The 19,416-nt window shown below is 50.3% G+C and overlaps 1 long non-coding RNA gene and 1 pseudogene across 1 annotated transcript; one reads left to right on the top strand and one right to left on the bottom strand.

Annotated features, from left to right (window-relative positions):
* Positions 1–357: 357 nt before the first annotated feature.
* Positions 358–13,998, top strand: LOC125519404 (annotated as a pseudogene).
* On the bottom strand, positions 8,450–8,767 carry LOC125522909. The gene is made up of 3 exons (XR_007290015.1): positions 8,738–8,767; positions 8,556–8,657; positions 8,450–8,480 (listed from the first exon to the last, which is right to left on the bottom strand). It is a non-coding gene; the product is annotated as an uncharacterized LOC125522909 (long non-coding RNA).
* Positions 13,999–19,416: the final 5,418 nt, after the last annotated feature.

The following is a 19,416-nucleotide window of genomic DNA, read 5'->3' as shown; positions in this document are numbered from 1 at the left end:
TACTGCAACCCCGACAGCCGTCGTTGATGGAGATGACGATCATAGGAGCTGCAAACGGCAGCAGCCTGCGCTGGAGCGAGGTGCGTTTCTGGTGGCATGAAGTCGACATGCTACAACCGACACGATTTTGAGCTACAACCTGCTTTTCCTTTAGCCGGAACTGACCAGTTTTTTTGTTGTGGTTGGCGACGGCGAGGCAATTTTGCTGGAATTGGCTTCTTTTTTGCTGGGACTGACGAAATTTTTCGCTTCAACCCGCCAAAAATTTTGGGCTGGCCGGCCGGCGCCTAGCATCAGGAAAAAAAGTGAAGGCTTAGGAAAAAAAGACCGACGCCAATTCATACTTCTGGCCCCCCTATGCACGACTTAACAGCAAAGAAAGAAAGCAAGAACCTCCATGTCTCCGTCGACGACCATGAGGAGGTCACGAACGAGTTCTCAGGGACCATCGTCTGGTGGTATGCCTCCAACAGGCCAACGTCATTAGCTTCTACCACGGCGAGGACGAGAGGCACTTCTAACAGGTTGTCTTTCATCGCTGGCACCGCGACCTCGTCGTCGACTCATACCTGCCTTTTGTCATTCGCAAGGGTCACGCAAAAACCAGCAACGCCGTCTCTTCACCAACAATGCCAGCCTCTTCGCCAAAAATGCCAACGGCAGCTAGAGCCCCTACCAGGGGAGTGAATTGCAAAAACCATCAGCAATGAAGGCTAGGTTTGCAGAAAACACAAGTTTACATATTCGTGCCAAAAACCAAATTCTGCGCCTACTTTTTTTTTCTTCTGCAGGAAACACTGGTTGGTGGCTTACACCGTTGTGATCATGATTATGACAGATTGGACCTGCAAATGGTGATGTGGCGTAACTGTTCACACGCCGGGTTCCGTTAGACGGTGAACCCCTCCGATTCGTTGGGTTTTCACCCTGCTGGAATTGGCTTCTTTTTTTGCTGGAACCGACTATTTTCTCTGCTTCAAATTAGCAACGCCGACCGAATTTTTTGCTTTAACCTGGCGACTGCAGGGCAATTTTTGCTGGAACTGGCTTTTTTTTCTGCAACCGGCTACTATTTTTGTTACTACCTCGACCCGAAGGCGCGACAGAGTGGAAGCGATGACCGTGGCGAGCTGCGTTAGGTCACTGGCGCGAGCTGGAACCATGGCAGCAAGGTGCTGCAACCGTGAATTAGGCTTTGCTGGAACTGTTGTCGTGACGAGCTACAATGTCACCATGGCAAGCTGTCGAGCTTCGACGCCTGCGGTGAGATGTTGCAGCCACACACGCCATTGCTAGAACCAGTGCAAGTGTACGCTGCGACCGTCGGTGCGGCGGGATCCATGGATGCTGCAATCGAGGGTGGTGGCATCGGCGAGGCGCGGTGCTTTGGACCGGCATGACATTGTTCCTCGGCCGAGGACGACGGGATCGGCAGTACTGGGCGAGATGTGAGACGGGGAAGGGGAGCTGAGTGAAAACCATTTCGGCAAATTGAACGGCCCACGCGAGTCGCATTTGATGGCTAGGGCACGACCGGCCGAAATTTGGACCGGCCGGCTCCTGGCATCGGTCATTTTTATAAGGCGGCTACTACAAATCAGCCGATTGATTGCTTACAAATTTAAGTCGCCCCAGAGCCGTCCGATCAGACACTCACAGCCGTGGGATCGGACCACACCATGACTAGTCATGGCAACAACTCCATGGCAGCACCGCCGACGTCCCGGTGGCGCTCCATTACACCTCCGGCGACCTGCCACGGCGCTTCATTGCAACTCCGGCGATCCCCGCGGCCCTTCACTGCAGCGTCGGCCGCACTCCATTGCAGCGCCGCCGAAGCTTCAATGGCCCCCACGATACTTCATTGGAACACCGGCGAGCTTCTTTGCAATTCCGCCGACGCTTCAATCAACTCTGGTGGTGCTTCATCCCTACTCCGACGGCGCTTCAATCAACTCCGGCAACGCTTCATCCCAACTCTGGCGACGCTTCATCGCAACTCCGGCGAGCCCGCTCTGCTTCACCGGCTGCTGCAGCCCGTCAGCTAGTCTGCAACACCACACTACTGCTTCATCGCAACGCCGGTGAGCCCCCTCTACTTCACCTGTTGCACGCGGCAAATTTGACTATTTTGACCTGTGGACGAAATCAATTCACAAAATGAGCTGCCCGCGAAACAATTTCATAGCCCTAACCTTTTTGTGTAGCGCCCGCCACGACGGCGCCACACCCTACGGTGCAGCGCCTAGCTCGGGGGCGTTGCACTTCAGTCCACCGTGGCAGCCCCTGGGCCCGCACCCAGCAGTGCAGCGCCTTCGAGCTAGGCGCCACACATGTAATGTGCAGCGCCCCCGAGCTAGGCGCCACACAATTAAAGTGCAACGCCCAGCGCGGGGGCGCTGCACTATGACTTATCCAGCCACCTGGCTGGCCCCCCTCCCCCACCCCCCACACCACACACCCAACCCGAGCTTTGCCCCCTCTCCCACTCTCTCCCTCTCTCAAATCCTCTCCCAAATCTTGCATATTCGAAGAATTTGCCCGTGGATTTCGAAGTCAAACCCTCCCTCAAGGTAATCTTCTCCGATCCCCTTGTTTTGATCCAAGTAAAGTTCTCCCATTGCTCATTTCTTGCTAGTTTGGGGAAACCCTAGTTTTGTTTGGATCTAGAGATTTGCATGGAGATGTGAGATGTTTGTTTGCCAATTTCTATGATTAGGCTTTGTTAGTATGCTAGGGTTACTCTTATGGGTGTTCTTATGTTGGTGCTAGGGTTAGGTTTAGGGCTAGGGTTATGGTTAGGGTTAGGGTTATGAATAGGGTTAGGGTTGTTGTTTGATATATATATTAGGGTTTGTATTCCGTGTTAATCCTTGGATTAGTACTCATGGAAGCAATGTTACCTTGTGTTTCTTGGAATGCTTATAGGGATGGGAAGAACATGTGTGTTTGTTCATCATGGGGACAAAGACGCCTTTTTGAGAGGCAATATAGAACCAGACCCGGATGAGCTTGACATGGTGTTTGATAGTAGTCCTAGCTATGCGGACCTTTTGCAACAAGTTAGGAAAGATTTGAATTGGATGGACCCTAATGATATCATTGAGTTGGAGGGAAGGCATAATATTGGTCTTGGAATGCACGTCCGTTGGAAGACAATGCGTGTCAACTCGGAGCAACGTTGGGTTGCATACAAGGAGACGGTGGCCGAATCACTAGACAAGGCTCTTGAGTTATTTGCAACGAAGAAGGTTGATTCAAGCTTGCATTTGGACTTGAACCGGAACCCCTCCCCTTTGGTTGCTAGTAGCCCCCCACCCTTGAAGCGAGATGAAATTGTTGAACCTCTTTTGACCCAAGAAGTGAGGCCAACATTGAGCCCATTTACAAACAACCAAGATGAAGTTTTGCAAGAGGACAATGATGAGTATGCGGACGATGACAATGAAGTTGATCTCCATGACAACAATGTGGGTGATCTCGACAAATATCATTTGCAAGAGACAATGGACCAATCCATCCCTTTTTCCCGTGCATATGCATCGGACTCGGATGACGATGGTCCCGATGAACAAGTTGATGCGGAGGGGTTCACGGTGAAGGAGGCCGAAGCTTTTGAGAAGGTATTTCGTCGGGATCATCGGACTACATTGTTCAAGGATGTTAGTCTCGCGGATGAAGGCGTGGTAGATGGTGGCCAATGTGCACCTCTTGGGGTTAGGCCAAGCTCTTATCGTGATTTGGGAGACGACAGGAACCGGATTGCTAAAGGTTCTAAGTTCGACACTTTGTTGGAATTGAAAATGTGGCTCGACAACTACTCGGTTGCGCATTATCGTCCACACAAGGTGGTGCACTCGGACGTCAATGTGCGCTACACGGTTGCATGTGCATGTGAAGATGAAATATGTCCGTGGATTGTGCGTGCAAGACCATGGAAAGGAGGTCCAAGTTGGCATGTAGTGAGTTGTGTGCCAACTCACATGTGCCAAGGCAAGAGGGTGGATGGCAAGATCGTGTCTCAAAACCACAAACAACTCACGTCCGAGTTCATCGCTTACAGGCTCTCCAACTCAATATAGCGTCCAACATGTCATTGACCTTGTGAAAGCCATCTTTCATTACAAGGTGAAGTACGGCAAGGCATGGAAGGCGAAGCAAGCCGCATTTAAGATGTTGTATGGTACATGGGAGGAAGCATACAACCGAATCCCTAGGTTGTTGCTAGCCATGGCCGCGACAAACCCGGGCATGGTTCATGTGGTCGAGCCTCATGGGCACCAAACAACGGTTCATGAAGGAAGAAGAGTCAGAGTATTTGGCCGTGCTTTTTGGGCATTCGAGCAATGTGTGAGGGCTTTCGAACATTGTAGACCGGTCATCGCAATTGATGGCACGTTCTTGACCGGACAATACAAGGGCACCTTGTTGGTTGCGATAGCAAGTGATGCCAATAACCGGGTGTTGCCATTGGCATTTGCTTTGGTTGAGGTGGAAAACAATGACAACTGGGAGTGGTTTCTGTATCTTTTGAGGACGAAGGTGTTACCCGCTCAAAGGGAAATTTGTGTCATATCGGATCGGAATCAAGGAATTCTTAACGCGGTGGAGATTGACATTCCCGGGCATGCTCCATTGCATCATCGATGGTGCATGAGGCACTTTTGTTCGAACTTCTATAGGGCATGTGGCCTTAAGGAGTTGGCCGACAATCTTCAAGATTGTTGTCTCGCTTTCTCCGATAGGCGCTTCGCCACTTTGTACAACAAATTGCTCGCACACAAAAAGCTTGATGCCGGGGGTCAAGACTTTCTCAATAGGCACCTTCAATACCGGGACAAGTGGGCACGTGCTTTTGATGAAGATGGCCGGAGATACGGTCAAATGAAAAGCAATATGGCCGAATGCTTCAATAGGGTGCTCAAAGGTGCACGTGGATTACCCGTGACGGCAATAGTTCAATACACATTTGACAAGATGAATGCGTACTTTGTAAAGTACTCGATGGAAACCGATGCGCAGATAGCGGGTGAGAACCCACGGAAGTACAAGTACAAGTTCCCACCCAAAGTTGATGAATGGTTGGTATTTCAATCGCGGAAGGCGGACTCAGAAGAAGCTATATTGTATGACAACGAAGAGTGGAAGTACGAAGTGAAAGAGCCAGGAGGAACCACAAATGATGGATGGCAACATGGAGGGAAGGCTTTCAAGGTGTCGTTAACACAGTGTGATTGCACTTGCGGGAGGCCATTGTTGCTTCATCTCCCGTGCTCACACTTGTATACGGCCGGTCACGTTAGGAATGTGGACATCAATCACCCACGCACCGTGAGGGAGTCGGAGTTCTCAATTATGAAGGTCAAGAAAACATGGGCTCCCCGCTTTCACCCGTACTTTGACCAATCACAATGGCCGGAGTATCATGGAGTTCAACTATGGCCGGATCCAGAGTTGAAGGTTGTTAAACGGGGTAGACGTAAGACAAAGCGTCTTAGAGGCGACATGGACGGATGGGGCCATGGTGGCCGCCGCGAAGCGGGCAATGACCAATTCCAAGAGCCTCGTGAGAGCTCCCGTTATGGGGAGTGCAAAGGTCAAGGCCACAACAAAAGAAAATGTACGAAACCAAGGAAAAGGTCCAAGACAAATGATGCAAGCACAAGCCAACAAGGAGGTACACAAGGGAGCCAATCAAGTGGTAGCCAACAAGTGCCAAGCCAACCAAGAGGTAGCCAACAAGTGCGAAGGCAACCACGCGGTAGCCATCAAGTGCCAAGGCAACCAAGTGGTAGCCAACAAGTGCCAAGGCAACCAAGTGGTAGACAACCTAGTGGTAGCCAACAACTACCAAGCCAACCAAGTGGTAGCCAACCTAGTGGTAGCCAACAAGTGCCAAGGCAACCAAGTGGTAGCCAACCAAGCGTTAGCCAAAGAGGATCTAGGCAACAAAGAGGTCGGCAACTAGGACTTACAAGAGGCCGTGGTGGTGGTAGAGCTCGTGGTGGTGGTCTAGGCCGTGGTGGTGGTAGAGCTTGTGGAGGTGGTAATGGCCGTGGTGATGGTCTAGGCCTTGGTGATGGTCTTGGCCTTGGTGGTGGACTTGGCCGCGGTGATGGACAAGGGCAAGTTCGTTATAGAGGAATGTTTGGATACCTAGATGGACCGTTTCCGTATGTTCCTCACTAACTATAATGTATCATATGTTCTTGTTTTTTCATATGTTCTTGTTTTTTCATATGTTCTTCTTTTTCATATGTGCTTCCATTTGTTCTTATTGTCCCTACTAACCATTATGTTTCACTCATTGTAGGTATGGCGGCTTCCCAACCCAACAAACCAACGATGAAGGAGGATGGCGAAGATGAGATGGCGGGATGGTGGGAGAAGGCTGCCAAGAAGCTTAGAGAGGAGGATGCAGCCAAGCTAAAGAAGAAGAAGGAAGAGGATCTTGAGATGGAGAGGAAGAGAAGAGAGAGGAAGAGAAGCGATGTACGCTAGGGAGCAAGCGTTGGTGAGGAAATGTGAGGAGGCACAGAAGAAGCGTTTAAAGGATTTTCAAGAGAAAACGATGAAGCTTTGGGCAATTGCAGCTGAAAAAGAAGAGAGGGAGAATCAGATATTCATGGAGAGGGTGGTTAACGAGGCTCACCACATAAGGAAAAGGGAGGAGGAAGAGGAAGAAGAGAGGAAGAAGAAGAAGGGAAAGGGGCCTTGCTCTACGCAATAGAGCTACTATGTGTCATGAACTATGTCTCCTCCTGAATGTGGTTGTGAACTACTATGTGTCGTGAACCATTATGTCTCCTCCTCCTCGATTTGGTTGTAAGAACTACTATGTGTCATGAACCATTATGTCTCCTCCTCGTCGATTTGGTTGTAAGAACTACTATGTGTCGCGAACTACTATGTCTCCTCCTCGTCGATTAGGTTGTAAGAACTACTATGTGTCGTGAAGTACTATGTGTCGTGCATATGTTCTCTTCATAGTCGTTTGCTTGCTATGTATCAATCCTACCTCACATCATCTTAGCTATTATCAATCCTACCTCACATCATCTTAGCTATGTATCAATCCTACCTCACATCATCTTACTATGTTTGCATATGCAAAAAAAATCACTAAGTACAAGTGCAACGCCCAGGGGCCAGGCGCTGCACTATGGAGTGTGGCGCCTCCAGGATAGGCGCTGCACATGTCTGTACCTATCCAGAGAGCAACATAAGTTTGGACAAGTTACAAACATGTGCAGCGCCTAGCTGGGAGGCGCCACACTCCATAGTGCAGCGCCTGCATACTGGGTGTTGCACTATGGAGTGTGGCACCTCCCAGCTAGGCGCTGCACGTGTCTGTATCTATCCAGAGAGCAACAGAAGTTTGGACAAGTTACAGACATGTGCAACGCCTAGCTTGTAGGTGCCACACTCCATAGTGCAGCGCCTGCCTACTGGGCGTTGCACTATGGAGTGTGGCGCCTCCCAGCTAGGCGCTGCACGTGTCTGTATCTATCCAGAGAGCAACAGAAGTTTGGACAAGTTACAGACATGTGCAACGCCTAGCTTGTAGGTGCCACACTCCATAGTGCAGCGCCTGCCTACTGGGCGTTGCACTATGGAGTGTGGCGCCTCCCAGCTAGGCGCTGCACAAACACTTAGTGTTTTTTTGCCATTCAGACTGTCATTTTCAGCCACAATTCAACATTACCAAAGACTGTCATTTTCAGTAAGGTTCAAATAGTGTTGAACAAAGACATCATTTCTTAGAAAGGACCATCACAATAAGTTCAAGTTTAACATAGAGCTACCATAACTTAGAGGTACCATAACATAGAGCTACCATAACATAGAGCTACAATAAGTTCAAGTCCATCACTCTAACTTCAACGACATAACAAATTCCACATTACTAAGAGCTACCACCACTCTGGGTTGAACATTACTAAGGATGACTAGTGCTTTCCGCGCTTGCTGGCTCCTCCCCCCTCTTCACAGATATTCTTCTTCACCTTCCTAGGACGAGGAACCCGCTCCGGCTCCGGCTCCGGCTCCGGTACCTCCACGTCTTCCATTTCGTCCTCCAAATAGTCATCCAAAGCTTGCATCCGCGAGGTGCCGACCGTCCTTTTGCCTCTTTGAGTGAAGTCCTCAGGTGTGTATTTGTTGATTCCCTTCCTAGGCTTTAACTCGTATGCAGACCGACCCTTGTAGGTCCCCAAGACCATATCATCAGGAACCTACGCATGCACAAAAGATATGGAAAGACCGTGTGTCAGGATATAGTTAGCAATGCATCAACAATTGGATATATCCTCATGCCATACCTCTTGGGTGACCACACCCACATCCTCATCCTCCAAAGGATCAGCGTTGCCAGAAGTTGGATCTGATGGTGTCACCGACCTAGAACGTTCTGGTGATACATACTCGGGGTCACGACAACCGAAAGGGTTTGATAGCCGCCTTAACTTTTGGCCCTGGCGCTGCAACATGAACAAGTGAATGAGACATCGAACGTAGCAACACATGTTAAGTGCTAGTTTGAAGGAGATGTGAACCTTAATGAAAGCTCGAAGTGCACCTTCCCCATCGCTTTTGCCAGCCGGGGTTGTTTCCAGAATAGTGTCGGTCTCATCAGCTGCTTTCTTGATCTGGGCACGCTATGAACAGAAACGGTGTTAACATGTTAGGCAAGTGAAGATGTGAGTAGTGCGAATGGAAAAGCAAAAAGGGCAAATACCACAAAGTTCATCATTGGAGCTGAAGGGATAATTGAGTTGCCTTTCCTGATCAATGAGTTGTACTGGTGCTGGGCAACCTCATCAAAAACAGTGGGTTCTTCCAAAATCTCCTCGGCATACGCCGGCTTGCATACCTCCACACGGGTGCTTGCAAGAAACCATGTGAGATAGTTGTTGAACGCGATCGGGCAGTGCTGACGAAGCTGGGCTCGTTTTCCAGCCCGAGCTTGCTCCACAGCAAATTTGAATTGTATGATATACTTGCTGTGATGCTTGGACCAATCCTTGATCTTCCGCTGCTTTTTCTTATCCAACCTGCAAGTTAGAAACAGAATATTAGCATCATCGAAACCGCCGAGAAGCCGCTAAGTGCTCAAGGTTGATTATATCTTATGCGTGTAGCACTATGTCCTTGTCCTCCCACTCTGGCGGGTGTGGCTGGAACAAACCAAACTGGCGGAACACCCGATGTGGCTGGTGAATCTCAACCACCCAGTTGCATATGAGTGGACACCGCATATGCCAGAGATCCCTATCTCTAAGGCACATCAGATTCAGCTTGAACTCTAGAGGGTTCCCAAAGCTATATCCTTTTCCATACGGTTCCCATTCAACCTACAAAATGGGATAGAATGCAAAATTGATATCGAGTTACAATAGAAGCATCAAAATCACTTATGGAATGTCAATTCACCTGCTCAGGCGTGATCGCATCCATCTCGCTCCTGTACAGCTTGTACATGACCGAGGGATCATCCGCCATCTCATTTAACACATCCCACTTGTAAGCCCAAGTGGGGAGCCGTAGTGGGTCGCCTTTGTCGTCCCAATCCTCGAACTTCACGATCTTCGGTCGTCTAACCGGCAAACGCTCCCAGCTCCATATGGAGAGTGCGAGCAAACAACCACCAATACCTCCAGATAGCCTACAAGAGGCTTCGTCCAACTGCACATACAAAAGAACTTGTTTGAATTAACAGCAAGATTGGATTCATAATGTACCAATGAAGTGAAACATAAACAACTTCATACCTGCCTATACAAGTAAGCCAGTGTCGCCAAACCCCAACTCCATTTGCTATCGAAGACGGTCAACGCCTTGAGCCACATCCATGGAGCATTCTTGCCTGTGCCATCAGCAAACATAGTCCTGGATATCACGTACCACATGTAGACACGAGCATATGTCTTCACCGTGTCCTCATCAGCATCCTCAGGGCAAACTGAAGTTCGATACAATCCACATGAAAGTAGCACCAGCGGCGACTCTAACCTTCTTCTTGCCTTCTTCTTCTGGTTCGCGAGGCTCTGGAGGAAAATTACCAATAAGGGCAAACATCTGCTCGCGCCACCCATCAGAATCGGTGCTCATACATAGAGGATTCCTGTCAATAGGAAGACCGGTGATCATAGCTATATCCTGGAGCGTCACGGTCATCTCCCCGGTCCGAAGATGGAAAGTGTGTGTCTCTGGCCTCCAATGATCAATAAGCGCGGTGAGTGCTGGAGCATTGTTGGGTGGCGTCGACCAGCTGACCAACTGAATGAAAGGGAGAAGTCCTGTCTCCCTAACATACGGTGTGTACCGCTCATCATAGCGCATCCCCCCAAGGTTGACCCCGTGAGCCCGAAGCTTCAGAGGTGCAAGCTCCTACAAACAAACAAACAAATCATTACATATGGGGGGTATGTGTTTGAAAAAAAACACGAAATTCATAACACCGGCAACTTTCATTATTACCCGCTGCTCCACCGACATAGCATGCGACCGGTGTTGTTGGTCCCAGTGATCATTGATAAGCCAAACCATCCTAACAATTTGAAAGAAAGCTTTCTTGTCAACACGATTATCTTTTGAATACAAAAAAAGTAAACTACGGCTACTAGATGCAAAATACAAAGCATATGTATCCAAACCATTCTTGCCAATACAAATGTAATTTCAATAAACTAAACTAAGCCTACCTCATGCAAGATTCAATACAAATATCTTTTCCATATAAATAAAATGTCAACCTATGTATCCAAACTATATAAATAACATGTCAACCTATGTATCCAAACCACATTCTAGTCTAACAAGGGTTCCCCAAATCTAATACATGCAAGATTCAAATAAAAATTCCCCAAATCTAATACACACAAGATTCAAACAAGGGTTCCTCAAATCTCCGAAGTAGCATACATTCTATGGATAGAAAGAAGGGGATCGGAGAAAACTACCTTCTAGGATGGATTGGTGAAGGAATCCACGGGCCAAATCGTCAGATCTGAAGATTTTTGAAGAGGGGATTGAGAAGGGGAGAGGAGGAAGCCGCCGGCCGCCTGTTTTCTGTTCTGTAACTCCTCTGGATCGAATGGGTGGGGTGGGGGGAGGGGCAGCGGGCGGCTGGCATCTAAGTCACAGTGCAGCGCCTACGGGCCGGGCGCTGCACATTACATGTGTGGCGCCTACCTCGGAGGCGCTGCACATTACATGTGTGGCGCCTAGCTCGAAGGCGCTGCACTGCTGGGTGCGGGCCCAGGGGCTGCCACGGTGGACCGAAGTGCAACGCCCCCGAGCTGGGCGCTGCACTGTTGGGTGTGGCGCCGCCGTGGCGGGCGCCACACAAAAAGGTTAGGGCTGTGAAATTGTTTCACGGGCAGTTCATTTTGTGAATTGATTTTGTCCACAGGTCAAAAGAGTCAAATTTGCCGTTGCACGCAGCTCCCGCCGGCCATGGCAGCAGCTTCCGCCCAGCCTAGCCTGACGAGGTGAGCGGCAAAGGTATTTGCAGCAATGGTGCAGCGAGGCGACGGCAGTTTGTAGCAGCGGTGGTGGCGGCGCTGGTCTATGACGATGGGCGATGGCGCTGGTGTGTGGGGCGGTGTGGTGAAGGAAGAAGAAAAGTTAGAAAGAATGAGCGGCTCAGCGCATCTGGAGGAAGAGATAATGGGGGAAAGGAAAGGATAAGGGAGGAAGAGAGATAGGTGGCGCGTGGGCCTATCGGATGCGTGGCGTGCGTTGGAGATGCTCTTACGAAGCGCATTCATCATCCGACTGATTTCCATGTTTTTCCTTTTTATATAATAGATGTTGATATATTTTGAAAAAACAAAAATGAAGGCTTAAGAAAAAAAAGACTGACGCCAATCCATACTTCTGGCCCCCCTCATGCACGACTTAACAACAACTTAAGGTGACAAGCCCACGGCCTGGCCCGGCCAGAAGTATGTAATGACTGCTTTTTGCCTCGACAGACCCTGACCAGCAAACTGGTGTATATGCTTTGCGTCATCGGCAATATGTGGATCACTACCAAACTATTTAGACCGTGAAGTAGGCTCCAACGCGAGCGATGCGGTACTAAAAAGCATCCGACCAGCAGCAGCTAAACGCTCGCTGGGCCACCTCCTCTTCCGCCCAATTAGCTATCCTGTTGACCCTAGAAAAAAACAGCTAACCTAAGCAAATCACCTGCTCCGGCCCCAACCACGACGACGCTTGGCTAGTTAGCTTCAACCTAAGCAAATCACCCCCAGGAATTATTGGCATTATATACGCAACATGTAAACGCATATCCATTCCAATCCAGGTCACTACGGCTTTACCGAAAAAAGCTTACGGCTTTGTATCAAGACACAACATGAAGAGGAGCTCCAGGTCCAGCAATGACATCGATGGTGAAGAGGTGGGAGGGGCCCGGATCGGTGGTGTCGACCGTCATCTTCCTTTGACACGCTCACTATGCACCTTGATGAGAAGGAGGCTGTCATCGACGACCTCATGGCATTCCAAGAGAGCAAGGAATACTACGCCAATGTCGGCAAGGCGTGGAAGCGTGGGTACCTCCATTATGAACCGCCCGGCACCGGCAAGTCCACCATGATCGCCGCCATGGCCAACTTCCTCGACTACGAAGTCTATGACCTCGAGCTCACGATGGTCAAGAGCAACACCGAGTTGCGGAAGCTCTTCATCGAGACCACAGGCAAGTCCATCATCGTCATGAAGGACATTGACTGCTTTGTCAACCTCACCGGAAAACGCCGCAAGGACAAGAAGACCGCAAGCGACAAGGACTCCAACAATGATGACAAGCCGAAGCTACCCGTAGAGCCGGAGAAGGATGATGTCACCAAGGCGACGATCTCAGGCCTGCTTAACTTCATCGACGGGCTGTGGTCTGCTTGCGGAGGTGAGCGGGTCATCATCTTCACCACCAACCACAAGGAGAAGCTGGACTCGGTGTTGATCCGGAGGGGCAGAGTGGACAAGCACATCAAGATGTCCTACTATACCGCTTCGAGGGCTTCAAGGTACTTGCCATAAACTACCTATATGTCATCGAGCACGAGCTCTTTGGGAAATTTAGCGGCTGCTCGAGGAGACAGACATGTCACCCATCAATGTTGCAGGGAACCTGATGCCCATGTCAAAGAAGAAAAAGAGGGAGCCCAACGAGTGCTTGACAGGCCTCATCGAGGTGCTCAAGCAGTCCAAAGAGGAGACGGCGGCAGCCAAGGTGAAGGAGGCAGAGGAGGCCAAGGAGGCTGCAACAAAGAAAGCCAAGGAGAAAGAGGAGGCAGAGGTGAAGAAAGCCAAGTAGGAAGACAAAGGGAAGGAGTGCGCTTGTTCGCTAGTGCTCCCTTGCAAAAGAAAAATGCAGTGATCTCACTTCTAATGCTGCTACATATAAAGCATGCAACAATACAAAATGCTAACAAGACCCCCTCAAGGACCATGAAAGCAAGGTGATGCTCTCATGCCTGCTTAACTTCATCGACGGGCTATAGCAGCATCCGGCCGTGAGCGAATCATCATCTTCACGACGAACCACAAGGAGAAAATGGACCCGGCACTGATCCGACAAGGCAGGATGGACAAGCACATCGAGATGCCCTATTGCCTTTTCGAGGGCTTCAAGGTGCTCGTCAAGAACTACCTGGACATCGTGGAGCATGGTCTGTTTAGGGAGATTCAACGGCTGCTCGAGGAGATTGACATGTCGCCCACCAATGTGGCCGAGAACCTGATGCCAATGTCGATGAAGAAGAAAAGGGACCCTAATTAGTGTTTATCAGGCCTCATTGAGGCGCTCAAGAAGGCCAAGGAAGACGCGGCAGCGGCAAAGGCGAATGCGAATGAGGAAGAGGAGGCAGAAGCGGAGAAAGCCGAGGAGAAAGAGGAGCAAAGGAGAAGAAAGACAAGGAGAAAGACGGTGGGAAGGGTGCAACACCAGAGGAAGCTAAAGGAGACATCAAACAAGGGGACGAGTGAAGTGACAGGAGTAGATTGAGCTTGTTAGTGCTCTCTTACAAACACAAACAGATGCAGTGTTTGTTTAAATAAAAAATGTATCACCCATCTTCTCAACTATTAATCACTAGTAGAAAAAGGGTCAAACGTGAAGCACATTAGTGCCGGTTTGATTTTGGCCCGGTACTAATGGTACCATTAGTGCCGGTTCGAATGGATTTGCATTAATGCCGGTTCGTGTTGAACCTTTAGTACCGGTTCGTGCCACGAACCGGTACTAAAGGGGTGGTGGCAGGCTGGCGTCAGGCCGGGGCCCCACGAGCCTCTTTAACCTTTAGTACCGGTTCGTGCGACGAACCGGCACTAAAGGGGTCTAAGCTATAGTACCGGTTGGAGACACAAACCGGGACTATAGGGCAATTTTCAAACTTGAAAAAATCATAACTAAATCATCCTAATTCAGAAAAATACATATAATATATCAAAATTTGCAGAACAAAAAGATTGATCCGCTGAAACAATTTTTAAAACTAGTTTTCCGTTTCGACAATTTTTTAAAATCACAAAATTCAAAGGGAAAATAGAGTTTTTGGGCGTTTTAGATGCTTTTTAGACGTTTTTAGCGTTTACTGCTAGGGTTTAGATTTCAGAGTTTAGGGTTAGGTTTTATGGTTTAAACCCTTAGTTTTTACTGTTTAGCATAGAGTTCCCGACGTTTTAAGTCCCGGGTTTAGGGTTTAGGACAATTTTTGAAATGACAAAATTGTAAAAGGAAAAAAAGATATGCTCTAATTTATGTTTTTTTGAATTTTGGTTAAATCTTGTCAAACCGGTCAAACAACTGATTCAAGAAATATAGAGTGTTACTAAATAATTACGCAATACTATTAGTGTTACTAAATAAGTATCTCAGTTTTTTTGAATTTTGATCAAATTTGGTCAAACTGTGGTCAAACTATGGTCAAACTACTTATTCAAGAAATATTAGTGTTACTACATAATTACTATTTTTTAGAATAATAGTTTCAAACTCAAACGGTGAAACGTGTGACTTCATGCTCAAGCTAAACTACTGAGGGTTAATAGGATTGACAGCTTACATTTGTCAGGAAAACAACAAGTGCAGACTTGGAATGTAGGGGGAATAGAACTCCGAAGTTAAGCGTGCTCAGGCTGGGGGAGTGAGAGGATGGGTGACCGGCCGGAAAGTCAGGCGATTTGGAATGAGTGATCCACACTTGAGCAGTTAAGAGAGGTGATTAGAGACTAAATCATCAAATAATTTAGAAAAATTAAAAATAAAAAAAATCAAATTTTTTTTCCAAAATTTTCAAAAAAAAAATTCAAAAAAAAACCTTTAGTACCGGTTGGTAACACCAACCGGTACTAAAGGTCACCCATACCAGGGCGCGAGCTCACGCCACGTGGTGGCACTTTAGCGCCGGTTCGTGCCGAACCGGTACTAAAGGGGGGGGGGCTTTAGTGCCCACCCTTTAGGGCATCTTCAGCCGCGCCCCCAACAGGCCCTCCCCAGGCGATTTTGCCGCGCCGACGCCAAAAAAAGGCCCCAGTCACGCCCCCAAGAGCCCGTTTTTCGCCGGCTCGGGCCAAAACTGGTGCCGGCGGACCCAGGCCGAACCCGGCGCCCTGGGGGCGCTTGGGGAGCCGGCACAAGCGAAAAAGGCGCCCCGAGGGCCTTTTTCCGCCGTTTCTTGACGCTTTTCCCTCGCATCTCTCCCGCTCGCTCGCCTTCCTCCCGCCATTCTCTGCCTTTCTCCCGCCAAACCCCCTCCCGCTCGCCTTCCAGTCGTCGCCATGCCGCCGAAGAAGTACGCCATGCCACGCGCGGCGGCAACCGCGACTGGCGCCGTGGCACAGCCGAAGCAGAGGAAGCCGAGGGCGCCGCCATCGAAGCTGAGTTCGACGAGCGGAAGCTCGTCGACCCCTACTTCAAAGGCGTCTACATGCAGCGCGGCTCCAAGGCGATGGCGAACCATTGGGGGCGTATCCAGTTGGCGTGCAACAAATGGCATGGAATCGTCGAGGAGGTTGCGGCTCGCCCGGAGAGCGGCGCCAGCGTTGAGGATCAGGTACACACGCCGTTCGCCAACTGTTCATCCCTCCGCGCAGCTGCTGCGTATGTTCGCCATGTATCGGGGCGACAACCAAGACGCCGACTTCAAGCACCTCCACGTCCACAAGCGCATTGATAAGTGCGAGAAGTGGGCAGAAGTCCGACGTGCCCTCGATAACGCCAAGGAGACATACAAGCCGGACGCGATGACTCCGGGCGCGTCAGAGGGGCCACTGGCTTGGCGGGCTCGGGCTTGACGTTGACGAGAGCCGGGGAACCGAAGGGGCGGGAGGAGGAGGAGGAAGAGGACCCGCCCGCCATGCGCCTCGCCAGCCAAGGGCTGCTGGGGACCGGGGCCGGGGCCGCCGGGTACTCAAGCGGCGGCTCGTTGCCACCCTCGAGGTGCTCGAGGACGGCATGGAGCGTGCGCCAGGGGCGCTCCACCACAGGCGGCGGCCGTCGGTGTTGTGGCGCCCCCTCACCGGCGCGTTCATATATCCCCGTGGACTGTAAAATAAATTCATGAAGCTCATTTGGTAAGTGCATTTTATACCATAGGGCAACTCTGATCGATCCCTAAAAATAGAGGAGGATCCGGCAGAGTAAACTGTTAGTGGATTATTTTTACCCCACTAAGTTTTGGCCAGACCTAGCCGATCGCCTATATATAAGAGAGTAAAGTTACTTTTTGATTTATGCATTTCGTTGAACATCTACCATGCGTGTCCGCGGTGATGGCTCCTGCATGAGTCTTATGGCGCGACGACCATATCCGTCATCGTGACATCCCTTACCACGAGAGTAGGTGAGGGTTTCGCCGAGAAGCCACATGAGACCGTTGTCACGGATGAGATGCACTACATGTCATGTCGTCGGGTCATAAGCCCATAAGAATCCTGCAGGAGCCAAGCGGCATGGATTTAGCCCGACGACGCTGATGGGGTGGAAAGAGGAGGAGGCAGACAATAGTGGCAGTTAGGATTTCTCCCTCAAAAACAAAAAACCTCAAGAAAAGGACCGAAACCTTCCCTTGTCAATACTTAGGTGAGCGTGTGTGTGTGCATAGCACAACCGCTAATTATTGTTCTCATGGGCAATGTAGCAGCGGTGAAGTTGTATCTATTTTACAGAATGTTCACAGTATTTTTGATTTTAGAATTTCATTTTGTCACCCTCTTCAGCCCAGGGAACACAAGTACAGTACTCGGCCAAGACTGCAGCACAGCCGCCGCCGCCGCCGCCGCCTATTCCCCTTCCACCTCACCGTCTTGTCCGATTTGTACGGCCTTCCGCTCCCGTCGGCGACCACTTCCCCTCCTCGAAACCGCCGGTGGCCGGCAAAGAGATGGCCCCGACGCTGATGGGGCTCCCGGGCAGCCTCCTCACCGAAATCCTCCTCCGGTTGCCCGAGCCGGAGGACCTCGCCCGCGCCTCGGCCGCCTGCCCCGCCTTCCGCCGCCTCGCCAACGACGCCTCCTTCCTGCGCCGCTTCCGCCGCCTCCACGCCCCGCGGTTTCTCGCCTTCATCGACCTCGACGGCTTCCAGCCCGCGCTCCCGCCCCACCCCGCCGCGCCCGCCGCCCGCGCGCTTGCCAGCGCCGCTGACTTCTCCTTCTCCTTCCTCCCCTCCCACTGCCGCTGGATCCCGATGGACGTCCGCGACGGCCGCGTCCTCCTCGGCCGGGACCACGGGAAGGACGCGCGGCCTCCGATCTGCAGGGAGCTCGCGGTGTGCGACCCCCTGCACCGGCGGTACGTCCTGCTCCCCCCGGTGCCCGACGCCCTCGTCGCCTCGGCGGAGCGCCCGCCCCCCGTGCGACGCAGGCCCTTCGACGAGCCTATCCTCCTTCCCCTCGGCGAGAACGATGCTGCGGCGGAAGGGACGGCATTCACGGTGATCTCCATGGTGCATTGCGAGACTAAGCTGGCCCCCTTTGTATTCTCTTCCAGCACCGGGCAGTGGCGAGCCGCGGCACCCATGCTTTGGTCGGCCATGCCAGTGTCGCCCATGGATCCTGCTTATCTCAGGCGGCACCACGCCTATGGCTGCTTCCACTGGGACTCCACCAATAACAAGAGGAAAGAGTTACTCGTGCTTAACATCCAGAGAATGGAGTTCTCCATCGCCGAGCTCCCATCCTCTGGTTGGGGCACTCTAGGCGTCGCCATTGTGGAGGCAGGGCAAGGCAGGCTTGGGCTGTTTGGTATCCGTGATGGAACCGCAGGTGGCAGCAAACATGACCTCTGCTATAGCGTTAGGCAGAACAAAGGCAAGAATTCCGGTCAGTGGCAGATGGTGAAGACGTTCTCACTAGGTCCTGAGGGCCTGCATTATCTCAAAGCGGCAACAGAGAGGTGTGTGCTCCTGATATGTTCTGAAGCCCCACGGCTCGTCGGCTTGTCTATGGAGATGCCAGACTTGTTGGAGTATATCTCGGTGGACGTCAAGAAGTTGCAGCTTGAGAGGGTCTGTGTGAAGCCTTTCGGGAAGTCCTTGTCCAGGACGCGCATATATGCCCACTTCCCGCCATCGCTGTCTTCGCCGACAATATGAAGTGGTATACTTTCTACTGCATTTTCAGTTATGTTATGCCTTTCCCTTCATAGTTTTCACATGGATTGTCTAATGCTTAACAGTTCAGTGTTGCAGTTGGCCATTCTTATTTTACACGGCCTAGTAGTGGTTATGTTCTTGTGCTCAATCATGGGAAAGTGAACATATTTGTGATATTTTCTCCTGTTTGTTTCAATTCCAGTTTCAAGAGAATCATACAAAAGAAAATCTCTGCCTAATTACTGTGTTCACAAATAACTGCTTGAGTCACTGCTCTGACTAACAAAGAAAGAGCAGTGTGCGCTCACACTGTGTGATTTGGGTCAGTCTCATAAATCAGTTATAGGCTTCACATCTATCATTTATTGATTATGGCTAGAACCCCTGATATATTTTCTTAAGTGACTTAAGCTAGTCAATAAAATATCCAAAGGCCTGCAAACACTAAGCTACTACCAGTTTAGAATGACCTAAGATTTTCAGTGCTGGTTTCTTTTGTGTACATTTCTCTGTCTTGTTACGTGCTCCAACCTGCATTGCAAATTACACTGCTGAAGCTGAAGACACAACAGCGTCTCATATTTCAAATCCGATTTAGATGAACCTTACTGATGGAACGGATGCTGTTCTGCTGCTATATATAGCCCAATATAATGCCTATAATTTGTTCCTTTAAGCTCGTAAACTCTCGAATATGTGTACAAATTGGACACCGAAAGTCTTCTCTGGTCTGATCTAAACTTCGGTCTTGCTTGTTCAGATCCGATGGAGCCGCAAACAGATCAGCATTGCACATGAACTACCTCATCGG

Source organism: Triticum urartu, chromosome 7 (assembly GCF_003073215.2).
Source record: "Triticum urartu cultivar G1812 chromosome 7, Tu2.1, whole genome shotgun sequence".
Classification (NCBI taxonomy): Eukaryota; Viridiplantae; Streptophyta; class Magnoliopsida; order Poales; family Poaceae; genus Triticum; species Triticum urartu.
Note: the sequence above shows the minus strand (reverse complement) of the source record. Positions and strands in the feature narration are given on the sequence as shown.